The sequence below is a fragment of the Pinus tabuliformis genome, chromosome 5_1 (assembly GCF_031772625.1).
Source record: "Pinus tabuliformis cultivar Carrire ecotype Pingquan chromosome 5_1, CPIR1, whole genome shotgun sequence".
Taxonomy (NCBI): Eukaryota; Viridiplantae; Streptophyta; class Pinopsida; order Pinales; family Pinaceae; genus Pinus; species Pinus tabuliformis.
The window spans coordinates 144,721,390-144,730,636 of record NC_142305.1 but is presented as its reverse complement, the minus strand read 5'-3'; the positions used below and the strand labels follow the sequence as shown (position 1 = coordinate 144,730,636).

At 37.8% G+C, this 9,247-nt stretch overlaps 1 pseudogene; it reads right to left on the bottom strand.

The window, feature by feature from the left end:
* Positions 1 to 284: 284 nt before the first annotated feature.
* LOC149163826 (L-ascorbate oxidase-like) lies at positions 285 to 8,999 on the bottom strand (annotated as a pseudogene).
* Positions 9,000 to 9,247: the final 248 nt, after the last annotated feature.

The following is a 9,247-nucleotide window of genomic DNA, read 5'->3' as shown; positions in this document are numbered from 1 at the left end:
GTTTTCAGCAGAGCTGGTCATTATGTGACAATGATTCACATCTGAAGTTTACTCTCAGAAGCACTTCGTGAAGAGGATTATCAGGACAAGCAAGATAGCAACATTCACGAATTAAATATTTACACAATCTCACACAATATTGTTGATTCTGTAAAGCTGCAGCCAAATTTATTCTCTGTTTTCTTTTTAACATAGACGGTACAGGTATACCGTTCAGTATAATATTATTAACTAAATAATGTCAATTTTCAATATTAATTACAATGCGTTAATCTAAGTTTGGATCAGTTATGCATCATTTTGTTAATGGTCAGGCCGCATCCCATGGCCGAACGAGGCAGCCTTCCTACTCTCTCAATCTCTCGAATATTACCCTCATTCCCTGGGCCTCCAAATGACGCCCACACTATGAACCGCAGAGCAGTCCATCCGTAGGGAAACAGCGCCGCCGTGTTACGAAGCGGAGGATTCACCAAGTTGTATTTCTTTGGATCTTTTAGGGGATCAAATGCACCCTCGCCGTAGCCCAGAATCCAGAAATCATGACCGTGCAGGTGCCATGGATGGATCTCCGAGATATTTGCATTCAGTGTGTTTGCATTCTGGAGTATCACGTCTACCACAGAGTTCAGTTTGAATACGTACACACCATTCCCTTCAATGGCGTTTGGATTGGTGGGAGGGATACTGATGTTGTAATCTCGGGGATGGTAGGCGTCAGGAGGGGGTGTGGTGTCATAAGCGCCCTGAATTTTGTATTTCATGGCGGTTAGGTATGGAGTGGGAGGAGGAACCAGCGATATGTTGTTGATGGCCCATTTTACAAATCCATTGATCTTGTTCTGTGTGTTCAATAAAATCAACTGTCTGGTGGGTTTCATAGGAGGAGGCTCTTCGCGTCCGGTGAGGGCCACAAACTTCTTGGCGAGCGACTTACTATAGGCATAGTCGTTCCAGACAGGGCTCGGAGGAGGTGGTGTAGTGGGTAGCTTGGTGGAGAGATTGGGGAGATAGTTGAGGATGGCCAGGCCCGTAGGCGTATTGGGCTTCCGCCCTCTCACATTCACAGCGGCCCAATAATTTTTGGTGGGATCCTGATTGGCCGTTATCAAAACTGAATAAGTTTCTCCGGAGTACACATCCAGATTCTCCAGCTCCACCGGTTCCACGTAGTGGCCGTCCGCTTCCACAACGGTCATCTTGTGTCCCTGAAAAACACGGAACAAATAGTTAGATCTTCATTTCAAGCATAATTAAGATGAAACAATGTACGATCCGTGAATGTGTTATTTCACCTGAATCAAAAAATTGAGGGCCGATAAAGAAGCTACGCTGGCGATGCGCAGGCGTTATGTCTTTCCAGGTTTCACCGGTAGAATGTAGGGCGAACATTGGCTGCTGGTAGCGTTGCAACTTGTACTGCTGCCTGCGGTGTTAGAAACTGCTATTAGAAACAGCAAAAGGCTCATTGCTTTTTAACGTTAAAGCAGTTTCTAATCTTAATGTGACCCGATCTAATCTTAAAGCATTTAGATTTTATCCTAAAGCAGTTTCTAATCTAAAGCATTAGATCTTAAGCGTTGAATTGGTATATGATGGACGTACTAGATTAGAGTTAAATAATATATAAAGGATTGGGTCCTCTCTCTCCCACACACAAGAGTTGTATTCTTCTCCATCAAGAAACACATAAAGGAAGTGTGGGCAAGAGGAGAGAAACCGAATTCTGAGAAGAAGAGTAGCAGCTGTCAGGAGACAGAAGACATAAGATGGCAGCCATTACATCTTCCGCTGTTAATCAAGGTATGTCATCTTAAAATCATGTTCTGTATGTGAAATATTTGGTATTGATGATCTTTGGGCTGTTGATGGAAATTTTACATTTGGTATCAGAGCAATGATCAATAATTGAATATTTCCTATGATTGTAATTGATCTGTTCTGTGCTTTACTCATGTGATTGAGCCTTCGGGAAATTGTGGGGGTTTCATGAAATGATCACGAAACAAATCCTACGCATGCTTCACAACGCCCATCGTGGGTTAAGAGTGATTGCCCTTTGCTTATACTCTGGTTTCGAGATTAAATACCTCTTGCTGGCTATATAATCATGCTTTGTTGGATTGTTTTCTACTGATCGAGATTAATCTTTTAATCAAGAGCTCATATTTCTCATCTACGACATTCCCATTTGGCGTCACTAACAGAGTTCTGGGAATAATGGGTATTTTTAAGTGATCATTGCTTCCTGAGTTTTGTGTACTTGGGGCAATTTGAGTCGGACTTCATTCCAGTATCTGAAGCATGCATCAGGGATGAGTTTTGATCCGTGGAATCATTAGACTCGCACATAACGTTGCTGTGCGAAATCAGTGTTTTGAAGCATGGATCATAACACGACTACGTTTCTCAGTAATTGGATCTCGAACCTAGATTATGAGTCCAATTTTTATAGGACTGTTTTATATGTGCGAAGCTTGTTAAACACACATTACAGGGTGATTTATTTATTTTATCCTATAAATTTAAAAGTGTGATATGACGCCCAATCAAATTGGAAATCCAATCTGTTGTTTGAATGAACCGTTCATGTGAAAATCCAGACCTTCGTAGAGACAGTCAATATCAATCATAGTCTCTACCCTAAAGACAAATTTCTTTTTGCCCTTTCGCATTCTGAACGGAGCTTCCGAAGGGCTTTGGCGCTTGTGGTCTAGGCATTATCTGTTGTTTACATTGTTTAACTAGATATGCGTTCGTGTCATGGTACTCTTCCCATCATCGTGGTATTCGTAGGAGCTTGTTAATACCATTTCAAAGGCTATCTTCCTGCCTTGACTCCTATGGACGCATTTGAATTATTAGCTGGAGACTTTTATTTGCACGTAGGACATGCATACTCTTCGTTGCTTGTTCGGAATTTACATTCATGTTCAAATGAGTATTATGCTGTAATATTGCATTTAAAGACCACATCCCTATTCCCGAACAATTGCTTGTCTCATTTACATGCATGCGTGAACAATAATATGAAAACACTTAAAGGGGTCCGTAGTAAAATGAAAATAAAATGTATGATCCTCGGAGACCACGTAACTATGGACAGAGATATTTGGTTTGAATTCCTTGTTACTATTCATATGGGCGTCTTCCCTTCAATCCAGATTGAAATTATTGACACATTTATTTTGATCATGAAGGATTAAATATTTGAAGAGTTTTGATGATGAAACGTTGACTTTACACGAAAGTGTATGCTTGCATTATAGTTTTGCAGTGTTTACAAATTAATGAAGGGAAAAATAATGTGACGCGTAGCAGGGACAAATATTTGAAAGTGTGCATTCTTTAATTGTCTGTGCATGCATGATTTCAATGCCAAAAAGAATTAATGGTAAGCGTAAGTTTTCAGAAATGCATGATCTGAATATTTGAAGTATGAAATAAAGGGGTTTCAATTGGGTTAAGTTTCGTGCATCATTTACTGTTTTGGCTTTGCACGATTAAAGTTTACTGGTACAAAATAATCGTTTGAAATTTGGGCATAAAAGTAATTGCTCTATGACTGATTGTTTTGCATAAGGTATGTGTTATAAATTATTTATGCACATGAGATTTATGATTTTGTTAATCACCAAAGTGGTCAAAATCAGAATGTTGTTTTGCATAAGGTATGTGTTTATGCACATGAGATTTATGATTTTGTTAATCACCAAAGTGGTCAAAATCAGAATAATCATTTAGTGCATAAGTGACATAATGATTATTGATAGAAATTGCCAGTTATAATAATACCAATTAAGAACTGGAGTCACTAATGATAGAACCTGAGAACTTACCCAAAGGAAAGTCTTGTTCTATAACTAGTTGACATGATGAGGTTTAATAGATATTTTGATTAAATAAATATTGATCATCCAAAGATGTCAGTTCTATTTAATTGAATATATTTATTACCTACTTATGTTTGGTATTTAATTATGTTAAGTATAAGATAGTATCTACCCAAAGGAGTGCTATATTATACTATTATGCCTACATCTGAATCGCGTTAGTTATGAGCTAATAGTTATTTCATTTTGCAGGAGTTTCCATGAATACACATGCTTCATCTGTTACATTGTTCACTGGTGTTAATTTTTCTGAATGGAGTGAACAAGTCAATTTCCATTTAGGTGCTCAGGATCTTGACTTGGCACTCCTTGAGGATAAACCTGCTGCTCTTACAAGAGATAGTACTGAGGAAGAAAAATCACACCATAAAGCATGGGAACGCAGTAACAGATTGAGCCTTATGTTTATTAAGATGACTGTTGCTAACAACATCAAGTCAACAATTCCACAAACAGAAAGTGCTAAGGAATATATGCAGTCTATGGAAGAGCGTTTTCGTTCAGTTGATAAGTCACTCGCTGGTACTCTTATGGCAGAACTCACGACCATGAAGTTTGATGGGTCGCGAACTATGCAAAAGCACATTATAAAGATGACTAATATTGCAGCAAGGTTAAACTCCCTGGGACTTACAGTAGAGGATTCCTTTCTTGTCCAGTTCATCCTGAACTCGCTACCTTCTGAATATGGACCTTTTCAGATTAACTATAACACTATAAAGGATAAGTGGAATGTTAATGAATTGGCCAGTAGACTTGTTCAGGAAGAAGGACGGTTGAAAAATCAAGTGAATCACTCAGTAAGTTTTGCGAGTAATAAAGCTGGTAAAGAAAAGAAAGGAAAATCAAGTCATTTCAAGAAGAAAAAGGCACCTGCTAAGAATGGGCAGGATAAGGAAAAGAAGGAACTAAAGGATGTTCAATGCCATTTCTGTAAAAAGAAAGGACATTATCAAAGTGACTGTCCGAAAAGGAAAGCTTGGTTCGAAAAGAGAGGTAATTATCTATCTTTCGTATGTTTTGAATCAAATTTAATTGAAGTTCCCATTAATACATGGTGGCTTGATACTGGTGCTACAACTCACGTTTCCAATAATATGCAGGGATTTCGTATGATCCGAACCATAAATCCAAATGAAGATCGTTTTCTCTTTATGGGAAACGGAATGAAATCTTCAATTGAAGGCATTGGGACTTATCGTCTAATTCTAGAAAGTGGATATGTATTAGACTTATACAGTACCCTTTATGTACCTTCATTATCTAGAAACCTTATTTCCGCAAGTAAATTGGATATTTCTGGTTTTAGATGTGTGAATGGATCTGGTTGTTTTGATTTATATAAGAATGCTGATAATGTTGGTTTTGGTATTCTAATTGATGGTTTATATAAATTGAAACTGAATGACACTTATGTGAATTCCTTGTTGAATGTAGTAAATAATGTTGGATGAAAACGTAGCATGTTGAATGAAAATTCTGCTTTCTTGTGGCATAAATGACTAGGTCATATATCCAAAGAAAGAATGATGAGATTAGTAAGTAATGAAATTTTGTCAAATTTGGACTTTAGTGATCTAGAATTATGTGTGGATTGTATTAAAGGTAAACAAACCAAACATAATAACATAATAAGAAAGGAACCACTAGAAGCAGCCAGCTTCTTGAACTAATACACACTGATATTTGCGGACCTATGGACACTCCAGCCTTTAATGGAGAAAAGTATTTTATCACTTTTATTGACGATTTTCCCGTTATGGTTATGTCTATTTGCTTCATGAAAAATCTCAATCTGTGAATGTCCTTGAGACGTTTGTAAATGAAGTTGAGAGGCAATTAGAAACTGGTAATGCAAGATTCATTGAGAATGGTGAAGTCAGTGGGAGTACTAGAAGAGAAATAGTAGAAATAAAGAAACAAGGGTAAATGTTACATTACCTAGAATAGTTCCTCCATCTACTATTACTCCAAATGTTGTTCCAGCTGTTGTATAACAGCATGATGATAATGAACAACATATAAATGAAGAAGTAATTCCTGAAGGAAATGACTTACATAATGCTGATATGCATGAACCACAACAAGTAGCATTAAGAAGACCTCAAAGAAATCGTAGGTCAGCTATTTCTAATGATTATGTGGTTTATATGCAAGAATCAGATTATGATATTGGAATCAATAAGGATCCAGTTTCGTTTTCACATGCTGTAGAAAGTAAAGAGTCAAAGGAATGGATTAATGCCATGAAAGAAGAACTGAAACCCATGCAACAGAATGAAGTTTGGGATCTCGTTGAGTTACCACATGGCTGTAAAAGAGTCGGAAGCAAATGGGTTTTTAAAACCAAACACGACTCTAGTGGTAATATCGAATGGTATAAAGCTAGACTTGTTGCTAAGGGTTACACTCAGAAAGATGGTGTTGATTACAAGGAGACATTTTCTCCTGTTTCGAAAAAGGACTCACTAAGAATAATAATGACATTAGTAGCTCATTATGATTTGGAGTTGCATCAAATGGATGTGAAAACAACTTTTCTGAATGGAGATCTTGATGAGGATGTTTATATGGATCAACCTGAGGGTTTTTTTGTAAAAGTAAAGAACAATTGGTGTGTAAACTTAAGAAGTCAATATATGGGCTTAAACAAGCATCCCGACAGTGGTATATTAAGTTCAATACCATTATTACATCTTTTGGTTTTAAGGAAAATACGGTTGATCACTGTATATACCGAAAGATCAGTGGGAGCAAGTTTATTTATCTGGTCCTTTATGTTGATGACGTCTTGCTTGCTGCAAATAATTTAAGTATATTGCATGAGACTAAGGAATTTCTCTCAACGAAAGATTACATGCTCATCCAATGAATCGGAAGTGATTGGATATAGCGATTCAGATTTTGCTGGATGCATCGATACTAGAAAATCGACTTTTGGTTACCTGTTTATGTTTGCTCAAGGTGCCATATCATGGAAAAGTGCGAAACAGAGTATCGTTGCTTCATCCACTATGGAGGCAGAATTTGTGGCATGTTTTGGAGCCACAATTCATGCATTATGGTTGCGGAACTTTATTTCAGGACTTGCGGTTGTCGACACCATTAGCAAGCCGCTGAAAATTTATTGTGATAACTCTGCAGCAGTATTTTTCTCAAAGAACGACAAGTACTCTAAAGGTGCCAAACATATAGAACTGAAGTATCTTGTTGTGAAAGATGAGGTTCAGAAACAAAGAATGTCAATCATGCACATCAGGACAGAACTTATGATTACAGACCCTTTGACGAAAGGGTTACAACCAAGACAATTTAAGGAACATGTTCAAAGAATGGGTCTTGTTTGTATTAATAATAATTGATGTGTGACATTCTGAGCTCTTTTATGTGTTTCTGATATACAATCATGTGTTTCTTGTTTTAATGTAGTAATACGTATTTTATGTAATTTTAAACAAGAAAGAATCTTATAAAGATATTATGTTTAATCATTATGATATAAGACATTATGTGGACCATTATGTTGTTTTATATAAATTATGAGTATGAATTGATGGATTGCTGGTATTGTGGTATATGGAAGGGAATGCATTGAATTAATAGTGCACAACCGCCATAACTCTCAACAATTTATCATAGTATGATGTTCAACACTTAATATTATGAATAGTCGGGTCAAGTGGGAGAATGTTAGAAACTGCTATTAGAAACAGCAAAAGGCTCATTGCTTTTTAACGTTAAAGCAATTTCTAATCTTAATGTGACCCGATCTAATCTTAAAGCATTTAGATTTTATCCTAAAGCAGTTTCTAACCTAAAGCATTAGATCTTAAGCGTTGAATTGGTATATGATGGACGTACCAGATTAGAGTTAAATAATATATAAAGGATTGGGTCCTCTCTCTCCCACACACAAGAGTTGTATTCTTCTCCATCAAGAAACACATAAAGGAAGTGTGGGCAAGAGGAGAGAAACCGAATTCTGAGAAGAAGAGTAGCAGCTGTCAGGAGACAGAAGACATAAGATGGCAGCCATTACATCTTCCGCTGTTAATCAAGGTATGTCATCTTAAAATCATGTTCTGTATGTGAAATATTTGGTATTGATGATCTTTGGGCTGTCAGTTAAGATTTTTACATGCGGAGCAGTTGTATTTTCCTCGGCCCTCTATCAGCAGAGACTGCAATATCAACCCACAAATTCACGTTTATTCATCTAGTTTCGATCAATCGGGATTTCAAACCGCAGTGCCAAGATGAAAATGAGACGATATATATACCTGAGGTTCCCCAACCCAGACGAAAGGATTGGATGAGAGGCCTAGGGCTTGTTGGTAAGTGCTAGTATGCCACCAGTCATCGAGAATGATGCTGAGTTCTCCATCATAGACGAAGGGCTCTGTTTTTGCGGAGTTGACTATCAAAGAGCCATACAAACCAGCCGAACGCTGCAGACCGTAATGGCCATGATAGAAATATGTGCCAGGCTGCATACATAATTAACATTAGGCCACTGTCTTCTTATAGAATCCCAACACAATAATATAACCATGTTAAGTTGCAATTATTGAAAAGATAATGCGTTAAACATACTCTGTCAACAACGAATCTGTAGATAAATGTCTCGCTTGGTAGGATTGCACATTGAGACATGGATGCAGTTCCATCGGCCCACGGAGTTCCGATCTGAATCACATGAGCATTTCCATCAAAATTATTATGTATTATAAGAGCGTACATGGCGGGCAAAGAGAAAACCAATCCATCACAATCAGAATTAGCTCTGAAATCACTTTGATGGAGAGCGAATCGTACCTGGCGAATTCCATGCCAATGAATGACAACATTTTCAGTGGGCATCTAGTTCTCTAATTCGACAACAACAGTGTCTCCTTCCCGAGCTCTGATCGTCGGACCGGGATGCTGCCCATTAATGGAGATGATGGTTGTTTGCATACAATGAGGAGACCAGTTTTGGTAACTGAGCTTCCATTTATGGTGATGGACTGTCGCCTCAGAGACAGGCGCCATTGCCAAAATCACCATCACCGCAAACAAAAACCATGTGACTCGGCTGAACAAGGAAAAATCTCCAGAGTACGTCATTTCAAAGTTCAAAAGCAGAAGTCTTATGCAACGACCGACTTCACCAATGTAGTAGGCTAGGTTTCAAATCTCAGCTAAAAAATCCTACAATTCAAACTGGATATGTTGTATAAGCTTGTAGCTCTGCAAGCAGGCTTAGTGAAATACTTAACTGATCTCTGTAAACAAATGTTTGCAGCTCTGAATTGATCACATATGATTTCAGTCTCTACCATCCCGGTGGCCTTATATAGGCTTTGCACCTATGA